The sequence below is a fragment of the Engystomops pustulosus genome, chromosome 1 (assembly GCF_040894005.1).
Source record: "Engystomops pustulosus chromosome 1, aEngPut4.maternal, whole genome shotgun sequence".
NCBI lineage: Eukaryota > Metazoa > Chordata > Amphibia > Anura > Leptodactylidae > Engystomops > Engystomops pustulosus.
The window spans coordinates 204,761,860-204,782,508 of record NC_092411.1 but is presented as its reverse complement, the minus strand read 5'-3'; the positions used below and the strand labels follow the sequence as shown (position 1 = coordinate 204,782,508).

The window sequence follows — 20,649 nt, the reverse complement described above, 5'->3', positions numbered from 1 at the left end:
GCTTCCTTTGATACTTGGCTAGAAAATAGCCATAGGAGAATACAAACAGCTTCTTGAAGCCTACAGTAGCGTTCTATATATTTGATTTCTGGTTGATCTGCTGGTGGCTGTAGTTTCTGCAGTGCATGTACTTGCCAATTCTGAGCAATTTGTAGTGGGACTTGCGACCGCTGTGTTCTGCGCTTAGTGGCGCACATATCCATAGCAAAGGCCGAAGTGGCAAAATTCAGTAGGGGTTGGATTTCTATTAGGCAATAACTCAGTGTCATCTCATCTGGCATAGTACTGTGCTTCCTTTGATACTTGGCTAGAAAATAGCCATAGCAATAGGATAGCATTGTTTGGTTTTAAAAACTCAAAAAAAAACAAAAAACACAAAAAAAAAAAAAAACACAAAAAAAAACAAAAAAAAGTAAAAAAAAAAATAAAGTTATAACTCTCATTTTAAAAATGTTTAACCCGAGGGCTAGGGGTAGAGGACGAGGGCGGGGACGTGGGCGTCCAACTACTGCAGGGGTCAGAGGCCGTGGTCCTGGGCGGGGTGAGACACCACCTGCTGATGAGGGAGCAGGGGAACGCCGCAGAGCTACACTCCCTAGGTTCATGTCTGAAGTTACTGGGACTCGTGGTAGAGCACTGTTGAGGCCAGAACAGTGCGAACAGGTGATGTCGTGGATTGCTGACAATGCTTCGAGCAATTTGTCCACCACCAGTCAGTCTTCCACGCAGTCCACCCATGTCACCGAAATCGCCACTCCTCCAGCTCCTGCACCTCAGCCTCCTCCCCCCCAGTCTGCCCCCTCCCAGGAAAATTTGGCATTTGAACCGGCATACTCTGAGGAACTGTTTTCTGGACCCTTCCCACAGTCACAAACCACTTGTCCGGTTGCTGCTGAGCAATTTTCCGATGCCCAGGTTTTCCACCAGTCACAGTCTGTGGGTGATGATGACCTTCTTGACGTAGTGGAAGTGTGTAAAGAGGTGTCCGACGATGAGGAGACACGGTTGTCAGACAGTGGGGAAGTTGTTGTCAGGGCAGGAAGTCCGAGGGGGGAGCAGACTGAGGGATCGGAGGATGATGAGGTGACAGACCCAAGCTGGGTTGAGAGGCCGGGTGAACACAGTGCTTCTGAGACGGAGGAGAGTCCTCGACCTGAACAGGTTGGAAGAGGCAGTGGTGGGGCCAGACGGAGAGGCAGGGCCAGAGCTGGTGCATCAGCGCCACTGTCAACTAGTGAAGCTCCCGTGGTGAGGGCTCTTGCGGCGAGGGCTAGATCTTCAGAAGTGTGGAGGTTCTTTAAGGAAACACCGGATGACCGACGGACTGTGGTGTGCAACATTTGCCAAACCAGGCTCAGCAGGGGTTCCACCACTACTAGCTTAACTACCACCAGTATGCGCAGGCATATGAATGCTAAGCACCCCACTCAGTGGCAACAAGCCCGTTCACCTCCGGCCGTGCACACCACTGCTCCTTCCCCTGTGTCAGCTGCTAGTCAGCCCCCTGCCCAGGACCCTGCCACAAAAACCCCATCGTCGCCTCCACGATCCTCCACAGCATCCACCAGCGTTCAGCTCTCCATACCCCAGACGCTGGAGCGGAAACGCAAATATAGTGCAACCCACCCGCACGCCCAAGCCCTTAATGTGCACATCTCCAGATTGCTTAGCCTGGAGATGCTGCCCTATAGGCTAGTAGAGACCGAGGCCTTTCGCAACCTCATGGCGGCGGCCGCCCCTCGGTATTCGGTCCCCAGCCGCCACTACTTTTCCCGATGTGCCGTCCCAGCCCTGCACCAGCACGTGTCAGACAACATCATCCGTGCCCTGACCAACGCCGTTTCTGACAAGGTCCACCTGACCACGGACACGTGGACGAGTGCTGCCGGGCAGGGCCACTATATATCGCTGACGGCACATTGGGTTAACTTGGTGGAGGCTGGGACCGAGTCTGACCCTGGGGCTGCTCATATACTGCCGACGCCGAGGATTGCGGGGCCTACCTCGGTCCAGGTGTTTCAGGCCTACTATGCCTCCTCCTCCTCCCACCCCTCCTCCACCTCCTCCTCCGAACTACCATCCGTGGGCACGGCGCCATCAGTCGGTAGCTCTAGGCACAGCAGCAGTGCCGTCGCTAAGCGACAGCAGGCGGTGCTCAAACTGCTGAGCCTAGGCGACAAAAGGCACACCGCCCAAGAGCTATTACAGGGCATCACGGCGCAGACTGATCTGTGGCTGGCACCGCTGAACCTCAAGCCGGGAATGGTTGTGTGTGACAACGGCCGTAACCTGGTGGCGGCTCTGCAACTCGGCAGACTGACACATGTGCCATGCCTGGCCCATGTGTTAAATCTGATAGTGCAGCGTTTCCTCAAGACATACCCCAATCTGTCTGATTTGCTCACGAAGGTGCGCCGCATCTGTGCGCATTTCAGGAAGTCCAGCCCAGATGCTGCCACTCTCAGGGCAGCGCAGCGCCGCCTCCAACTGCCCGCTCACCGACTGTTGTGCGACGTGCCCACGAGGTGGAATTCAACACTGACCATGTTATCCAGAGTTTACCAGCAGCGCAGAGCGATTGTAGACTGCCAGATGTCAACTTCCACCAGAACTGGTAGTCAGGTCAGTCAGCTTCCTCAAGTCTACAATGAGGAGTGGACGTGGATGTCTGATATCTGTCAGGTGCTGAGTAACTTTGAGGAGTCAACACAGATGGTCAGTGGCGATGCCGCCATCATCAGCCTCACCATCCCGCTGCTTGGCCTGTTGAAAAACTCTCTGGTCAGCATGAAGTCGGAAGCTTTGCGCTCGTCACAAGAGACGGGGGAAGAATATTCCCTTGTTGATAGCCAAAGCACCCTGAGGTCTGTTTCTCAGCGCATATCGGAGGAGGTGGAGGTGGAGGAGGATGAGGAGGAAGAGGAGGAGAATGTTGGCGAGACACAAGAGGGGACCATTGTTGAGTCCTTCACTGTTCAGCGTGTATGGGCAGAAGAAGAGGAGTTGGAGGAGTTGGAGGAGGAGGAAATGGACAGTCAGGCCAGTGAGGGGAGTGAATTCTTACGCGTTGGTACTCTGGCGCATATGGCAGATTTCATGCTAGGCTGCCTATCCCGTGACCCTCGCGTTCAAAGAATTTATTCCAGCACCGATTACTGGGTGTTCACTCTCCTGGACCCACGGTACAAGCAAAATCTTCCCACTCTCATCCCTGGAGAGGAAAGGAGTGTGAGAATGCATGAATACCAGCAGGCCCTGGTGCACAAGCTGAAACAGTATTTCCCTTCTGACAGCGCTAGCGGCAGAGTGCGTAGTTCTGCGGGACAAGTAGCGAGGGAGAGTAGGCGAGCAGGCAGCTTGTCCAGCACTGGCAAGGGTACGCTTTACAAGGCTTTTGCCAGCTTTATGTCACCCCAGCAAGACACTGTCACCTGTCCCCAGTCTCGGCAGAGTAGGGCTGATCTTTACAGAAAGATGGTGAGGGAGTACGTAGCTGACCATACCATCGTCCTAAATGATCACACAGCTCCCTACAACTACTGGGTTTCAAAGCTGGACATGTGGCACGAACTGGCGCTCTACGCCTTGGAGGTTCTTGCCTGCCCTGCCGCTAGCGTCTTGTCCGAGCGGGTTTTCAGTGCAGCTGGTGGCATCATCACCGATAAGCGTACACGCCTGTCGACTGACAGCGCTGACAGGCTGACGCTTATCAAGATGAATAAAGCATGGATTTCTCCTAATTTCCAATCTCCAGCAGGTGAAGGAAGCTCAACCTGAATAATTTATCCACTCCTCCTCCTCCTCCTCATTTTCCTCCTTCTCCTGCTCTTTGTACAGTAAAGCAGAGGAAACTGGCTATTTTTTGACAGGGCCCACTGGCTCTACCTATAGTACTTTATGCATTTAAATTTTCTGGAGGGCCACCTACCCGGTCCTCTGTTTGAAACAATTTTTGTGAGTGCCACATACAGGCACTCAATCTATTCCATTTTTCTGGAGGGCCACCTACCCGGTCCTCTGTTTTAAAAATTTTTTGGGACTGCCACATACAGGCACTCAATCTATTCCATTTTACTGCAGGGCCACCTACCTGCTCCTCTGGTTTGAACAATTTTTGGGACTGCCACATACAGGCACTCAATCTATTCCATTTTACTGCAGGGCCACCTACCTGCTCCTCTGGTTTGAACAATTTTTGGGACTGCCACATACAGGCACTCAATCTACTCCATTTTACTGGAGGGCCACCTACCTGCTCCTCTGGTTTGAAACATTTTTGGGACTGCCACATACAGGCACTCAATCTATTCCATTTTACTGCAGGGCCACCTACCTGCTCCTCTGGTTTGAACAATTTTTGGGACTGCCACATACAGGCACTCAATCTATTCCATTTTACTGGAGGGCCACCTACCTGCTCCTCTGGTTTGAAACATTTTTGGGACTGCCACATACAGGCACTCAATCTATTCCATTTTACTGCAGGGCCACCTACCTGCTCCTCTGGTTTGAACAATTTTTGGGACTGCCACATACAGGCACTCAATCTATTCCATTTTACTGCAGGGCCACCTACCTGCTCCTCTGGTTTGAACAATTTTTGGGACTGCCACATACAGGCACTCAATCTATTCCATTTTACTGCAGGGCCACCTACCTGCTCCTCTGGTTTGAACAATTTTTGGGACTGCCACATACAGGCACTCAATCTATTCCATTTTACTGCAGGGCCACCTACCTGCTCCTCTGGTTTGAACAATTTTTGGGACTGCCACATACAGGCACTCAATCTATTCCATTTTACTGGAGGGCCACCTACCTGCTCCTCTGGTTTGAAACATTTTTGGGACTGCCACATACAGGCACTCAATCTATTCCATTTTACTGCAGGGCCACCTACCTGCTCCTCTGGTTTGAACAATTTTTGGGACTGCCACATACAGGCACTCAATCTATTCCATTTTACTGGAGGGCCACCTACCTGCTCCTCTGGTTTGAAACATTTTTGGGACTGCCACATACAGGCACTCAATCTATTCCATTTTACTGCAGGGCCACCTACCTGCTCCTCTGGTTTGAACAATTTTTGGGACTGCCACATACAGGCACTCAATCTATTCCATTTTACTGCAGGGCCACCTACCTGCTCCTCTGGTTTGAACAATTTTTGGGACTGCCACATACAGGCACTCAATCTATTCCATTTTACTGCAGGGCCACCTACCTGCTCCTCTGGTTTGAACAATTTTTGGGACTGCCACATACAGGCACTCAATCTATTCCATTTTACTGCAGGGCCACCTACCTGCTCCTCTGGTTTGAACAATTTTTGAGACTGCCACATACAGGCACTCAATCTATTCCATTTTACTGGAGGGCCACCTACCTGCTCCTCTGGTTTGAAACATTTTTGGGACTGCCACATACAGGCACTCAATCTATTCCATTTTACTGCAGGGCCACCTACCTGCTCCTCTGGTTTGAACAATTTTTGGGACTGCCACATACAGGCACTCAATCTATTCCATTTTACTGGAGGGCCACCTACCTGCTCCTCTGGTTTGAAACATTTTTGGGACTGCCACATACAGGCACTCAATCTATCCCATTTTACTGGAGGGCCACCTACCTGCTCCTCTGGTTTGAAAAATGTTTGGGACTGCCACATACAGGCACTATCCAAATTAAATTGTCTCCATAGCAGCCTCCACACGTTGTCTCCATTGCTACCTCCAAAAGTCGTCCATATAGCTGCCTCCATACATCGTCCCTTTATCAAACGAGGTGTGTCAGGCAGAAATTTGGGTTGTTTTCATGGATTCCACATCAAAGTTGTTAACTTTGTCGCCACCCTGCTGTGTAATCCCCAAAATATACTGGCAAACTTTTACCATTTAGGGATATTATTTCAGCGCTTCTTGCGCATCTGTTTACATTCCCCTCACCCGGCATATCCTAAACTTATAAGAACGCTACTACACTTGATCTTATACAAAAGGTTCTTAGAAGTGCTGTTTGGGGAGTAGCCTAGAGACAGGGGCTTGGATTGGCGAAAGCTCGCCTGGCAGCGGAGCGCCAGCTCCATGCCAAGATCCAACTAACATAGTTTTAACTGCAGCACCTTTAATCTACTACTAGTTCACTGCCTCCATACATCGTCCCCTTATCAAACGAGCTGTGTCAGGCAGAATTTTGGGTTGTTTTCATGGCTTCCATGTTAACTTTGTCGCCACCCTGCTGTGTAATCCACAAAATATACTGGCAAACTTTTATCATGTACCGATATTATTTGAGCGCTTCTTGCTCACCTCCTTTGGTTCCTCTCTGCCACCCATTGGTTTGAAGCCTGAGTCCATTTAGGGTATGTCGCCATGACACTCTCTAGCCTGCTGCCGCTGCCTCTGCATGCCGTCCCCTATAGTGTCAGGGTCAATTATTGGATGTTTTAGATGCTATCTAGCTTCATTCTGTCACTCTGTCATGGCCATGCTGTTGCCCATAATTTTGGCATAATGGTGCGATTATGCAGCCTCAGAGGCATCCATGCATGCTGCCCCTGCTGTTTCCTGTCCATTTCCGTGGTGTTTCCATCCTTTTCTGAGGTTCCCAGGTGTTTGGCCAAGCTTCCCTGTGCAGAGCCTTGGTCCCCTTGAAAAATGCTCGAGTCTCCCATTGACTTCAATGGGGTTCGTTATTCGAGACGAGCACTCGAGCATCGGGAAAAGTTTGTCTCGAATAACGAGTACCCGAGCATTTTAGTGTTCGCTCATCTCTAGTTACAATACATTTAATATGAACCTTTCCAAAACCCAGAAACTAAACAGGGACCTTAAGCCTAATGCTCTGCCAACCAAGCCATTTGAGCCTCTGAGAAAACGTTTTGTTTTCAATTGAATTATGTTCTATATTTTTCTCAGGACATTTTGAACAATCTGGCAATTTTCAGGCAGCATGGAAATTCTAATAGACTAAGAAAAAACAAAACAAAACCGAAAGACTTTTTAAACTTTCATCAATCACATTGTTTTGGTTACCAAGCATATCCAATATTGGATTTCAAGTAGGGATGTTGAGATTTTCAGTGCATCAGTCCTTGCTGGTGGTTTTAAAGCCTACTGAAAACGTTTTGGGATGGATTTAGAAATGGGTACTTTTAATCATGTACTTTCCTGAATGAGGAGCATCCCTATCAATTTACGAAAGAAAAAGGAGACTTCCAAAATAGTTATCGGTTGTTTTATATCCAAAGAAGAACATGCCGAAACCCGGGATCGAACCAGGGACCTTTAGATCTTCAGTCTAACGCTCTCCCAACTGAGCTATTTCGGCCTGTGCTGCTAGTTGTGGAGGTCACTGTTTTGGGAATTTGAAGATGTTCCACACCATAGAAATGCAAAGACATTGTGAATACAATTACAAGAATAACAAAAATTTCCAAACCGGAAGTGAATTTTTTAAACGTGTTGTGTTGTATTTTTGTACATTTATACGGTGTGAAAAGATGCCGAAACCCGGGATCGAACCAGGGACCTTTAGATCTTCAGTCTAACGCTCTCCCAACTGAGCTATTTCGGCCTCCTCTAACAGTAAGCGTGGACACTTTTTAAAAAAATTGAAGACACAACAACAGCATAGAAATCCAACTGCATTACAAACCAGAGTCCTCTCCAGCACAAGAAAATTTCCAATTACTTCACAGGAAGCTACATTTCTTTAAATTAGTTGATAAGTATCAATATACTAGCAAGATAAAGCTTAACATTGAAGCAAAGACCTTTAGAGCTTCAGCGAGACCATTGCAAAACCTAGAGATGTGCCAGATACTTCAAGATCTTCAGTGTAAAGCTCTTTACACTGAACTATTTTAGCTTCACGAGAGTGAAAAGATGATCTCCCTTTAAAGAATTTGAAGACATTCCATCGTGAACTAAATTTCACAAAGTTACAATACATTTAATATGAACCTTTCAAAAACCCAGAAACTAAACAGGGACCTTAAGCCTAATGCTCTGCCAACCAAGCCATTTGAGCCTCTGAGAAAACGTTTTGTTTTCAATTGAATTCTGTTCTATATTTTTCTCAGGACATTTTGAACAATCTGGCAATTTTCAGGCAGCATGGAAATTCTAATAGACTAAGAAAAAACAAAACAAAACCGAAAGACTTTTTAAACTTTCATCAATCACATTGTTTTGGTTACCAAGCATATCCAATATTGGATTTCAAGTAGGGATGTTGAGATTTTCAGTGCATCAGTCCTTGCTAGTGGTTTTAAAGCCTACTGAAAACGTTTTGGGATGGATTTAGAAATGGGTACTTTTAATCATGTACTTTCCTGAATGAGGAGCATCCCTATCAATTTACGAAAGAAAAAGGAGACTTCCAAAATAGTTATCGGTTGTTTTATATCCAAAGAAGAACATGCCGAAACCCGGGATTGAACCAGGGACCTTTAGATCTTCAGTCTAACGCTCTCCCAACTGAGCTATTTCGGCCTGTGCTGCTAGTTGTGGAGGTCACTGTTTTGGGAATTTGAAGATGTTCCACATCATAGAAATGCAAAGACATTGTGAATACAATTACAAGAATAACAAAAATTTCCAAACCGGAAGTAAATTTTTTAAACGTGTTGTGTTGTATTTTTGTACATTTATATGGTGTGAAAAGATGCCGAAACCCGGGATCGAACCAGGGACCTTTAGATCTTCAGTCTAACGCGCTCCCAACTGAGCTATTTCGGCCTCCTCTAACAGTAAGCGTGGACACGTTTTAAAAAAAATGGAAAACACAACAACAGCATAGAAATCTAACTGCATTACAAACCAGAGTCCTCTCCAGCACAAGAAAATTTCCAATTACTTCACAGGAAGCTACATTTATTTAAATTAGTTGATAAGTATCACTATACTAGCAAGATAAAGCTTAACATTGAAGCAAGGACCTTTAGAGCTTCAGCGAGACCATGGCAAAACCTAGAGATGAGCCAGGTACTTCAAGATCTTCAGTGTAAAGCTCTGCATACTGAGCAAGGACCTGTAGAGCTTCAGCGAGACCATTGCAAAACCTAGAGATGTGCCAGATACTTCAAGATCTTCAGTGTAAAGCTCTTTACACTGAACTATTTTAGCTTCACGAGAGTGAAAAGATGATCTCCCTTTGAAGAATTTGAAGACATTCCATCGTGAACTAAATTTCACAAAGTTACAATACATTTAATATGAACCTTTCCAAAACCCAGAAACTAAACAGGGACCTTAAGCCTAATGCTCTGCCAACCAAGCCATTTGAGCCTCTGAGAAAACGTTTTGTTTTCAATTGAATTATGTTCTATATTTTTCTCAGGACATTTTGAACAATCTGGCAATTTTCAGGCAGCATGGAAATTCTAATAGACTAAGAAAAAACAAAACAAAACCGAAAGACTTTTTAAACTTTCATCAATCACATTGTTTTGGTTACCAAGCATATCCAATATTGGATTTCAAGTAGGGATGTTGAGATTTTCAGTGCATCAGTCCTTGCTGGTGGTTTTAAAGCCTACTGAAAACGTTTTGGGATGGATTTAGAAATGGGTACTTTTAATCATGTACTTTCCTGAATGAGGAGCATCCCTATCAATTTACGAAAGAAAAAGGAGACTTCCAAAATAGTTATCGGTTGTTTTATATCCAAAGAAGAACATGCCAAAACCCGGGATCGAACCAGGGACCTTTAGATCTTCAGTCTAATGCTCTCCCAACTGAGCTATTTCGGCCTGTGTTGCTAGTTGTGGAGGTCACTGTTTTGGGAATTTGAAGATGTTCCACACCATAGAAATGCAAAGACATTGTGAATACAATTAAAAGAATAACAAAAATTTCCAAACCGGAAGTAAATTTTTTAAATGTGTTGTGTTGTATTTTTGTACATTTATACGGTGTGAAAAGATGCCGAAACCCGGGATCGAACCAGGGACCTTTAGATCTTCAGTCTAACGCTCTCCCAACTGAGCTATTTCGGCCTCCTCTAACAGTAAGCGTGGACACTTTTTAAAAAAATTGAAGACACAAAAACAGCATAGAAATCCAACTGCGTTACAAACCAGAGTCCTCTCCAGCACAAGAAAATTTCCAATTACTTCACAGGAAGCTACATTTCTTTAAATTAGTTGATAAGTATCAATATACTAGCAAGATAAAGCTTAACATTGAAGCAAGGACCTTTAGAGCTTCAGCGAGACCATGGCAAAACCTAGAGATGAGCCAGGTACTTCAAGATCTTCAGTGTAAAGCTCTGCATACTGAGCAAGGACCTGTAGAGCTTCAGCGAGACCATTGCAAAACCTAGAGATGTGCCAGATACTTCAAGATCTTCAGTGTAAAGCTCTTTACACTGAACTATTTTAGCTTCAAGAGAGTGAAAAGATGATCTCCCTTTGAAGAATTTGAAGACATTCCATCGTGAACTAAATTTCACAAAGTTACAATACATTTAATATGAACCTTTCCAAAACCCAGAAACTAAACAGGGACCTTAAGCCTAATGCTCTGCCAACCAAGCCATTTGAGCCTCTGAGAAAACGTTTTGTTTTCAATTGAATTATGTTCTATATTTTTCTCAGGACATTTTGAACAATCTGGCAATTTTCAGGCAGCATGGAAATTCTAATAGACTAAGAAAAAACAAAACAAAACCGAAAGACTTTTTAAACTTCCATCAATCACATTGTTTTGGTTACCAAGCATATCCAATATTGGATTTCAAGTAGGGATGTTGAGATTTTCAGTGCATCAGTCCTTGCTGGTGGTTTTAAAGCCTACTGAAAACGTTTTGGGATGGATTTAGAAATGGGTACTTTTAATCATGTACTTTCCTGAATGAGGAGCATCCCTATCAATTTACGAAAGAAAAAGGAGACTTCCAAAATAGTTATCGGTTGTTTTATATCCAAAGAAGAACATGCCAAAACCCGGGATCGAACCAGGGACCTTTAGATCTTCAGTCTAACGCTCTCCCAACTGAGCTATTTCGGCCCGTGCTGCTAGTTGTGGAGGTCACTGTTTTGGGAATTTGAAGATGTTCCACATCATAGAAATGCAAAGACATTGTGAATACAATTACAAGAATAACAAAAATTTCCAAACCGGAAGTAAATTTTTAAATGTGTTGTGTTGTATTTTTGTACATTTATATGGTGTGAAAAGATGCCGAAACCCGGGATCGAACCAGGGACCTTTAGATTTTCAGTCTAACGCTCTCCCAACTGAGCTATTTCTGCCTCCTCTTACAGTAAGCGGGGACACTTTTTTAAAAAATTGAAGACACAACAACAGCATAGAAATCCAACTGCATTACAAACCAGAGTCCTCTCCAGCACAAGAAAATTTCCAATTACTTCACAGGAAGCTACATTTATTTAAATTAGTTGATAAGTATCAATATACTAGCAAGATAAAGCTTAACATTGAAGCAAGGACCTTTAGAGCTTCAGCGAGACCATTGCAAAACCTAGAGATGTGCCAGATACTTCAAGATCTTCAGTGTAAAGCTCTTTACACTGAACTATTTTAGCTTCACGAGAGTGAAAAGATGATCTCCCTTTGAAGAATTTGAAGACATTCCATCGTGAACTAAATTTCACAAAGTTACAATACATTTAATATGAACCTTTCCAAAACCCAGAAACTAAACAGGGACCTTAAGCCTAATGCTCTGCCAACCAAGCCATTTGAGCCTCTGAGAAAACGTTTTGTTTTCAATTGAATTATGTTCTATATTTTTCTCAGGACATTTTGAACAATCTGGCAATTTTCAGGCAGCATGGAAATTCTAATAGACTAAGAAAAAACAAAACAAAACCGAAAGACTTTTTAAACTTTCATCAATCACATTGTTTTGGTTACCAAGCATATCCAATATTGGATTTCAAGTAGGGATGTTGAGATTTTCAGTGCATCAGTCCTTGCTGGTGGTTTTAAAGCCTACTGAAAACGTTTTGGGATGGATTTAGAAATGGGTACTTTTAATCATGTACTTTCCTGAATGAGGAGCATCCCTATCAATTTACGAAAGAAAAAGGAGACTTCCAAAATAGTTATCGGTTGTTTTATATCCAAAGAAGAACATGCCGAAACCCGGGATCGAACCAGGGACCTTTAGATCTTCAGTCTAACGCTCTCCCAACTGAGCTATTTCAGCCTGTGCTGCTAGTTGTGGAGGTCACTGTTTTGGGAATTTGAAGATGTTCCACATCATAGAAATGCAAAGACATTGTGAATACAATTACAAGAATAACAAAAATTTCCAAACCGGAAGTAAATTTTTTAAACGTGTTGTGTTGTATTTTTGTACATTTATATGGTGTGAAAAGATGCCGAAACCCGGGATCGAACCAGGGACCTTTAGATCTTCAGTCTAACGCTCTCCCAACTGAGCTATTTCGGCCTCCTCTAACAGTAAGTGTGGACACGTTTTAAAAAAAATGGAAAACACAACAACAGCATAGAAATCCAACTGCATTACAAACCAGAGTCCTCTCCAGCACAAGAAAATTTCCAATTACTTCACAGGAAGCTACATTTATTTAAATTAGTTGATAAGTATCAATATACTAGCAAGATAAAGCTTAACATTGAAGCAAGGACCTTTAGAGCTTCAGCGAGACCATGGCAAAACCTAGAGATGAGCCAGGTACTTCAAGATCTTCAGTGTAAAGCTCTGCATACTGAGCAAGGACCTGTAGAGCTTCAGCGAGACCATTGCAAAACCTAGAGATGTGCCAGATACTTCAAGATCTTCAGTGTAAAGCTCTTTACACTGAACTATTTTAGCTTCACGAGAGTGAAAAGATGATCTCCCTTTGAAGAATTTGAAGACATTCCATCGTGAACTAAATTTCACAAAGTTACAATACATTTAATATGAACCTTTCCAAAACCCAGAAACTAAACAGGGACCTTAAGCCTAATGCTCTGCCAACCAAGCCATTTGAGCCTCTGAGAAAACGTTTTGTTTTCAATTGAATTATGTTCTATATTTTTCTCAGGACATTTTGAACAATCTGGCAATTTTCAGGCAGCATGGAAATTCTAATAGACTAAGAAAAAACAAAACAAAACCGAAAGACTTTTTAAACTTTCATCAATCACATTGTTTTGGTTACCAAGCATATCCAATATTGGATTTCAAGTAGGGATGTTGAGATTTTCAGTGCATCAGTCCTTGCTGGTGGTTTTAAAGCCTACTGAAAACGTTTTGGGATGGATTTAGAAATGGGTACTTTTAATCATGTACTTTCCTGAATGAGGAGCATCCCTATCAATTTACGAAAGAAAAAGGAGACTTCCAAAATAGTTATCGGTTGTTTTATATCCAAAGAAGAACATGCCGAAACCCGGGATCGAACCAGGGACCTTTAGATCTTCAGTCTAACGCTCTCCCAACTGAGCTATTTCGGCCTGTGCTGCTAGTTGTGGAGGTCACTGTTTTGGGAATTTGAAGATGTTCCACACCATAGAAATGCAAAGACATTGTGAATACAATTAAAAGAATAACAAAAATTTCCAAACATGAAGTAAATTTTTTAAACGTGTTGTGTTGTATTTTTGTACATTTATACGGTGTAGAAAGATGCCGAAACCCGGGATCGAACCAGGGACTTTTAGATCTTCAGTCTAACGCTCTCCCAACTGAGCTATTTCGGCCTCCTCTAACAGTAAGCGTGGACACTTTTTAAAAAAATTGAAGACACAACAACAGCATAGAAATCCAACTGCATTACAAACCAGAGTCCTCTCCAGCACAAGAAAATTTCCAATTACTTCACAGGAAGCTACATTTATTTAAATTAGTTGATAAGTATCAATATACTAGCAAGATAAAGCTTAACATTGAAGCAAAGACCTTTAGAGCTTCAGCGAGACCATGGCAAAACCTAGAGATGAGCCAGGTACTTCAAGATCTTCAGTGTAAAGCTCTGCATACTGAGCAAGGACCTGTAGAGCTTCAGCGAGACCATTGCAAAACCTAGAGATGTGCCAGATACTTCAAGATCTTCAGTGTAAAGCTCTTTACACTGAACTATTTTAGCTTCACGAGAGTGAAAAGATGATCTCCCTTTGAAGAATTTGAAGACATTCCATCGTGAACTAAATTTCACAAAGTTACAATACATTTAATATGAACCTTTCCAAAACCCAGAAACTAAACAGGGACCTTAAGCCTAATGCTCTGCCAACCAAGCCATTTGAGCCTCTGAGAAAACGTTTTGTTTTCAATTGAATTATGTTCTATATTTTTCTCAGGACATTTTGAACAATCTGGCAATTTTCAGGCAGCATGGAAATTCTAATAGACTAAGAAAAAACAAAACAAAACCGAAAGACTTTTTAAACTTTCATCAATCACATTGTTTTGGTTACCAAGCATATCCAATATTGGATTTCAAGTAGGGATGTTGAGATTTTCAGTGCATCAGTCCTTGCTAGTGGTTTTAAAGCCTACTGAAAACGTTTTGGGATGGATTTAGAAATGGGTACTTTTAATCATGTACTTTCCTGAATGAGGAGCATCCCTATCAATTTACGAAAGAAAAAGGAGACTTCCAAAATAGTTATCGGTTGTTTTATATCCAAAGAAGAACATGCCGAAACCCGGGATCGAACCAGGGACCTTTAGATCTTCAGTCTAACGCTCTCCCAACTGAGCTATTTCGGCCTGTGCTGCTAGTTGTGGAGGTCACTGTTTTGGGAATTTGAAGATGTTCCACATCATAGAAATGCAAAGACATTGTGAATACAATTACAAGAATAACAAAAATTTCCAAACCGGAAGTAAATTTTTTAAACGTGTTGTGTTGTATTTTTGTACATTTATATGGTGTGAAAAGATGCCGAAACCCGGGATCGAACCAGGGACCTTTAGATCTTCAGTCTAACGCTCTCCCAACTGAGCTATTTCGGCCTCCTCTAACAGTAAGCGTGGACACGTTTTAAAAAAAATGGCAAACACAACAACAGCATAGAAATCCAACTGCATTACAAACCAGAGTCCTCTCCAGCACAAGAAAATTTCCAATTACTTCACAGGAAGCTACATTTATTTAAATTAGTTGATAAGTATCAATATACTTTGGAGATATGCAGACTAGGTACTCGGATGGTTTGATAATTGTCACGGGTGATTTTAACCACGTAGACGGGAAAAAACTATTCCCAAGGTTTTGGCAATATGTCACCAACCCAACCAGAGGAGAGAATATTTTGGATCTGTTGTTGGTCAATGTTAAAGATGCATATCGTCCAGTCACTCTGCCCCCGTTAGGAAGATCTGACCATAATCTAACCCTGTTATACCCAAAGTATTACTCAGTGAGACACAGTAAGCCGATTAGTTCTTTCCAGATCAATGTTTGGTCTGAAGAAGTGGAGTGTGAGTTACAGTCATGCTTTTCAACAACGGATTGGGACTTGTTCTTTAGTGAGTCTGGAGGGGACATTAACATGTGTGTGGACATGGTGACTGATTACATTAACTTCTGTGTGGGTTCTATTGTGCCAGTCAAGACTATCAAGAAATACCCTAATTCTAAACCATGGGTTACTAAAGAGCTTCAAGTTCTTTTGAAGCAGAAACATAAAGCATTCCGGGTAAAGGATGGGGACTTGTATAGGGAATCATTGAAGGAGGTTAAAGCTATGATTCGTGAATGTAAAAATAGATATAAGGAGAGACTGGAAGGCAAATTGGCTGCCAACCAGGTTAGTGAGGTTTGGAAGGGTATGAAACTAATAACAGGGATGCAAGCAAGGATGGATGGTTTTTCAGGGGATAGAGATACTGCGAATGCCCTGAACTCCTTTTTTAATCGGTTTAGTACAGGGGAAGGGACCTCAGGCACTGATTGTGATGTGGATACTGATGTGGAGGATCTTGGTTTGGGAAGTATGGCCAATAAAAATGTGGGTTTTTCAATTTTGGAAGAGGATGTAATACGTGAACTAAACAAACTAAAGGTTAGGAAGTCGTCAGGGCCGGATTGCATAAGTGCGAAAATCCTTCGAAGCTGCTCTTGGGAATTGGGTCCGGTTTTTTGTGAACTGTTTAACCGTAGTATCTCAACTGAGGTGGTTCCAACGCTATGGAAGACGTCTTGTATTATTCCGGTTCAAAAGGTGAGGGCTCCAAAAGAACCAAATGATTACCGTCCGATAGCGTTAACACCGATAATTATGAAGGTGTTTGAACGTTTTGTACTAGGATATCTTGCTGAAGTAGTTGGACCATATCTTGACCCTTTACAATTCGCATACCAACCACATCTGGGTGTGGAGGATGCGATTCTGTACCTGCTTCACAGGGTATACATGCATTTGGATGAGCTGGGGTCTGAGATAAGGATAATGTTCTTCGACTTTGGGAGTGCTTTTAATAGGATTATCCCGAAACATCTATGTCAGAAATTGGGTAAAATGGGGGTTGGTCCTGGGTTAGTTCAGTGGATCTTTAATTACCTGACATTAAGACCGCAGAAGGTGAAAATTGGAAACACGGTGTCGGATGTGGTTGTGAGTAACATTGGAGCCCCACAGGGGACAGTTCTTGCCCCGTTTTTGTTTACCATCTACACTGCAGATTTTCAAAAAAATAGAAGCCAGTGTTTTCTGCAGAAGTACTCCGATGACACTGCTATAATAGGGTGTATAAAGGAGGGTGATATGTCTGAGTACTGGTCTACTATTGACTTGTTCTCGGAGTGGTGCGAAACAAATGGCCTAGAACTGAACCTATCAAAGACCAAGGAGATGGTAATTAGTTTTCGAAAAGAACGTGATACTGATGGTGAGCCTACAAAGATTAGGGGTGTCGCAGTAGAACGCGTCACCAACTATAAGTATCTGGGTGTATATCTGGATGATAAGTTACTGTGGCATATTAATTCAGAGAAATTGTATAAAAAGGCGTCTGGGAGACTGTATTTTTTAAGATCGCTAAGGTCTTTTGATGTGGACCGTAGGATGCTGTTGTCCTTTTACCAGTCTGTAATTGGAAGTGTGTTATTCTATGCGGTGGTGTGTTGGGGAAACAATGTTCGCAACTCGGACCTAAACAAGTTTAAGAAACTGGTTAGGAAGGTGAATTCAATTGTTGGAACTCAGACAGAGGATTGGGAGTCAGTCTTGTGTGCACGTATGCTCTCCAAATTTAAGTCCATTTTAGGGAACGAGAAAAACCCACTACATAATATACTGATGGGCCAACGTAGTTCCTTTAGTGAACGGTTTCTGCATATTAAATGTAGAACGAATCGTTTTAAAAACTCTTTTATACCTAGGGTAATTGCATTAGTTAATTTGGGCAAGTAATTATATTCTTAACTTCGGTGCTTTTCCCTTTTTTTTTTACAGTTTTTAAGAAGTTTCTTATTACTTGTTTGTATATGTGTGTTAGTACATGTATGTTAGTATTTCTCTTGTATGTATATGTATAATTATGATCATGTATGGAGGTGTTGTTGCTGTCGTTGTGACGAGATCAATTTCCCCTATGGGGACAATAAAGCATTCTATTCTATATACTAGCAAGATAAAGCTTAACATTGAAGCAAGGACCTTTAGAGCTTCAGCGAGACCATGGCAAAACCTAGAGATGAGCCAGGTACTTCAAGATCTTCAGTGTAAAGCTCTGCATACTGAGCAAGGACCTGTAGAGCTTCAGCGAGACCATTGCAAAACCTAGAGATGTGCCAGATACTTCAAGATCTTCAGTGTAAAGCTCTTTACACTGAACTATTTTAGCTTCACGAGAGTGAAAAGATGATCTCCCTTTGAAGAATTTGAAGACATTCCATCGTGAACTAAATTTCACAAAGTTACAATACATTTAATATGAACCTTTCCAAAACCCAGAAACTAAACAGGGACCTTAAGCCTAATGCTCTGCCAACCAAGCCATTTGAGCCTCTGAGAAAACGTTTTGTTTTCAATTGAATTATGTTCTATATTTTTCTCAGGACATTTTGAACAATCTGGCAATTTTCAGGCAGCATGGAAATTCTAATAGACTAAGAAAAAACAAAACAAAACCGAAAGACTTTTTAAACTTTCATCAATCACATTGTTTTGGTTACCAAGCATATCCAATATTGGATTTCAAGTAGGGATGTTGAGATTTTCAGTGCATCAGTCCTTGCTGGTGGTTTTAAAGCCTACTGAAAACGTTTTGGGATGGATTTAGAAATGGGTACTTTTAATCATGTACTTTCCTGAATGAGGAGCATCCCTATCAATTTACGAAAGAAAAAGGAGACTTCCAAAATAGTTATCGGTTGTTTTATATCCAAAGAAGAACATGCCGAAACCCGGGATCGAACCAGGGACCTTTAGATCTTCAGTCTAACGCTCTCCCAACTGAGCTATTTCGGCCCGTGCTGCTAGTTGTGGAGGTCACTGTTTTGGGAATTTGAAGATGTTCCACATCATAGAAATGCAAAGACATTGTGAATACAATTACAAGAATAACAAAAATTTCCAAACCGGAAGTAAATTTTTAAATGTGTTGTGTTGTATTTTTGTACATTTATATGGTGTGAAAAGATGCCGAAACCCGGGATCGAACCAGGGACCTTTAGATTTTCAGTCTAACGCTCTCCCAACTGAGCTATTTCTGCCTCCTCTTACAGTAAGCGGGGACACTTTTTTAAAAAATTGAAGACACAACAACAGCATAGAAATCCAACTGCATTACAAACCAGAGTCCTCTCCAGCACAAGAAAATTTCCAATTACTTCACAGGAAGCTACATTTATTTAAATTAGTTGATAAGTATCAATATACTAGCAAGATAAAGCTTAACATTGAAGCAAGGACCTTTAGAGCTTCAGCGAGACCATTGCAAAACCTAGAGATGTGCCAGATACTTCAAGATCTTCAGTGTAAAGCTCTTTACACTGAACTATTTTAGCTTCACGAGAGTGAAAAGATGATCTCCCTTTGAAGAATTTGAAGACATTCCATCGTGAACTAAATTTCACAAAGTTACAATACATTTAATATGAACCTTTCCAAAACCCAGAAACTAAACAGGGACCTTAAGCCTAATGCTCTGCCAACCAAGCCATTTGAGCCTCTGAGAAAACGTTTTGTTTTCAATTGAATTATGTTCTATATTTTTCTCAGGACATTTTGAACAATCTGGCAATTTTCAGGCAGCATGGAAATTCTAATAGACTAAGAAAAAACAAAACAAAACCGAAAGACTTTTTAAACTTTCATCAATCACATTGTTTTGGTTACCAAGCATATCCAATATTGGATTTCAAGTAGGGATGTTGAGATTTTCAGTGCATCAGTCCTTGCTGGTGGTTTTAAAGCCTACTGAAAACGTTTTGGGATGGATTTAGAAATGGGTACTTTTAATCATGTACTTTCCTGAATGAGGAGCATCCCTATCAATTTACGAAAGAAAAAGGAGACTTCCAAAATAGTTATCGGTTGTTTTATATCCAAAGAAGAACATGCCGAAACCCGGGATCGAACCAGGGACCTTTAGATCTTCAGTCTAACGCTCTCCCAACTGAGCTATTTCAGCCTGTGCTGCTAGTTGTGGAGGTCACTGTTTTGGGAATTTGAAGATGTTCCACATCATAGAAATGCAAAGACATTGTGAATACAATTACAAGAATAACAAAAATTTCCAAACCGGAAGTAAATTTTTTAAACGTGTTGTGTTGTATTTTTGTACATTTATATGGTGTGAAAAGATGCCGAAACCCGGGATCGAACCAGGGACCTTTAGATCTTCAGTCTAACGCTCTCCCAACTGAGCTATTTCGGCCTCCTCTAACAGTAAGTGTGGACACGTTTTAAAAAAAATGGAAAACACAACAACAGCATAGAAATCCAACTGCATTACAAACCAGAGTCCTCTCCAGCACAAGAAAATTTCCAATTACTTCACAGGAAGCTACATTTATTTAAATTAGTTGATAAGTATCAATATACTAGCAAGATAAAGCTTAACATTGAAGCAAGGACCTTTAGAGCTTCAGCGAGACCATGGCAAAACCTAGAGATGAGCCAGGTACTTCAAGATCTTCAGTGTAAAGCTCTGCATACTGAGCAAGGACCTGTAGAGCTTCAGCGAGACCATTGCAAAACCTAGAGATGTGCCAGATACTTCAAGATCTTCAGTGTAAAGCTCTTTACACTGAACTATTTTAGCTTCACGAGAGTGAAAAGATGATCTCCCTTTGAAGAATTTGAAGACATTCCATCGTGAACTAAATTTCACAAAGTTACAATACATTTAATATGAACCTTTCCAAAACCCAGAAACTAAACAGGGACCTTAAGCCTAATGCTCTGCCAACCAAGCCATTTGAGCCTCTGAGAAAACGTTTTGTTTTCAATTGAATTATGTTCTATATTTTTCTCAGGACATTTTGAACAATCTGGCAATTTTCAGGCAGCATGGAAATTCTAATAGACTAAGAAAAAACAAAACAAAACCGAAAGACTTTTTAAACTTTCATCAATCACATTGTTTTGGTTACCAAGCATATCCAATATTGGATTTCAAGTAGGGATGTTGAGATTTTCAGTGCATCAGTCCTTGCTGGTGGTTTTAAAGCCTACTGAAAACGTTTTGGGATGGATTTAGAAATGGGTACTT

General features: G+C 42.1%; 9 non-coding genes across 9 annotated transcripts; all 9 read right to left on the bottom strand.

The window, feature by feature from the left end:
* Window positions 1–7,256: 7,256 nt before the first annotated feature.
* TRNAF-GAA (transfer RNA phenylalanine (anticodon GAA)) lies at window positions 7,257–7,329 on the bottom strand. The gene has a single exon. It is a non-coding gene; the product is annotated as a tRNA-Phe (tRNA).
* Window positions 7,330–7,502: 173 nt separating this feature from the next.
* Window positions 7,503–7,575, bottom strand: TRNAF-GAA (transfer RNA phenylalanine (anticodon GAA)). Its single transcript has one exon. It is a non-coding gene; the product is annotated as a tRNA-Phe (tRNA).
* Window positions 7,576–9,927: 2,352 nt separating this feature from the next.
* TRNAF-GAA (transfer RNA phenylalanine (anticodon GAA)) lies at window positions 9,928–10,000 on the bottom strand. Its single transcript has one exon. It is a non-coding gene; the product is annotated as a tRNA-Phe (tRNA).
* A 2,350-nt stretch (window positions 10,001–12,350) lies between these two features.
* On the bottom strand, window positions 12,351–12,423 carry TRNAF-GAA (transfer RNA phenylalanine (anticodon GAA)). The gene has a single exon. It is a non-coding gene; the product is annotated as a tRNA-Phe (tRNA).
* A 940-nt stretch (window positions 12,424–13,363) lies between these two features.
* TRNAF-GAA (transfer RNA phenylalanine (anticodon GAA)) lies at window positions 13,364–13,436 on the bottom strand. Its single transcript has one exon. It is a non-coding gene; the product is annotated as a tRNA-Phe (tRNA).
* A 1,185-nt stretch (window positions 13,437–14,621) lies between these two features.
* Window positions 14,622–14,694, bottom strand: TRNAF-GAA (transfer RNA phenylalanine (anticodon GAA)). Its single transcript has one exon. It is a non-coding gene; the product is annotated as a tRNA-Phe (tRNA).
* Window positions 14,695–14,867: 173 nt separating this feature from the next.
* Window positions 14,868–14,940, bottom strand: TRNAF-GAA (transfer RNA phenylalanine (anticodon GAA)). Its single transcript has one exon. It is a non-coding gene; the product is annotated as a tRNA-Phe (tRNA).
* A 3,388-nt stretch (window positions 14,941–18,328) lies between these two features.
* On the bottom strand, window positions 18,329–18,401 carry TRNAF-GAA (transfer RNA phenylalanine (anticodon GAA)). The gene has a single exon. It is a non-coding gene; the product is annotated as a tRNA-Phe (tRNA).
* A 1,338-nt stretch (window positions 18,402–19,739) lies between these two features.
* On the bottom strand, window positions 19,740–19,812 carry TRNAF-GAA (transfer RNA phenylalanine (anticodon GAA)). The gene has a single exon. It is a non-coding gene; the product is annotated as a tRNA-Phe (tRNA).
* Window positions 19,813–20,649: the final 837 nt, after the last annotated feature.